The sequence below is a fragment of the Buceros rhinoceros genome, unplaced genomic scaffold, assembly GCF_000710305.1.
Source record: "Buceros rhinoceros silvestris isolate BGI_N320 unplaced genomic scaffold, ASM71030v1 scaffold25349, whole genome shotgun sequence".
NCBI lineage: Eukaryota > Metazoa > Chordata > Aves > Bucerotiformes > Bucerotidae > Buceros > Buceros rhinoceros.
This window is the reverse complement of record NW_010432499.1, coordinates 17,494-18,494: the sequence shown is the minus strand read 5'-3', so window position 1 is coordinate 18,494 and position 1,001 is coordinate 17,494.

The window sequence follows — 1,001 nt, the reverse complement described above, 5'->3', positions numbered from 1 at the left end:
CCCCCACCCAGCGAGGCGGGGCTGCTCCGGGAAAAATCGGGTTCCATGGAAGTACCAGCAGGTATTAGGAACTGAGTCATGGAGCTAATAGGATTATTTCATGTGTGACTGGACAGCTTCCTTGCTGAGGATGGGATTCGGTCCCTCCGCCCTGCCTCGCTCAGCTCCTGTGGAGGTTGGACATCCCGTGCTGGTGGGGTGGCGGTCCTGGCAAAGAGGGGCTGAGCATCTCCCCGCTAACGAGCGCTCGGTCCTCCTGGGTTTCCAGCAGCCTCGCAGGGCCTCGGGCTCCGCGGGCGGACGGGGCGGTGGTAGGAGAGTTGGCTCTGGACTGCAAGGAGCCAAACTGCTTCATGCTTTGGTGTGGGCTACGGGCAGGGGCAGGGTGGGCCAGCACCCTGCTGCGTGCGGGCAGCATCCTCGGGGAGTGTTTGGGCTGGCTCCCGGTTCCCTGCCAGCATCCTGCTGCTCCCCAAACCTTCTCCCAGGACTCCCACAGCTCCCCCTGACATTTACTCAACCCCTTCGGCATGTGTGTGGATTTGGGGCTGAGAGAGCTTTGCTGTGTGTTTGTGCCAATGTGTGTCATGGCGCGGAGGGGCATCCTGTCCCCAGGCTGAGCTCTGCGGTGTCCTGTCCCCAGGTGTCCCCTCTGCGGTGTCCTGTCCCCAGGCTGAGCTCTGCGGCGTCCCATGCTTGTGCTGCTCTGTGCTGCAGGGGCTGCCCCCCAGCAGCTTTGGGGACAGCGGCCCTTTGGGGACCTTCAGGCACGGCAAAGCGTGCAAGATGGAGGGGAGCAAAGGCGTGACGCTGGGGTGGTGTGGGGACAGCATTCCTGGCGGTGGCACCCAGGGTGGTGGCAGCTCCCAGCCCTCCTGCCTGGTGCCACCTCCACGCCTGCTGTCAGAAATCTGGTCCGGCTGGTCTTGCTCTGAGCACAGCCAAATCCTGCGCAGGTCAGCAATTAGCACTCGGGGCTAATTAACTCAGCAGTAGCTGGG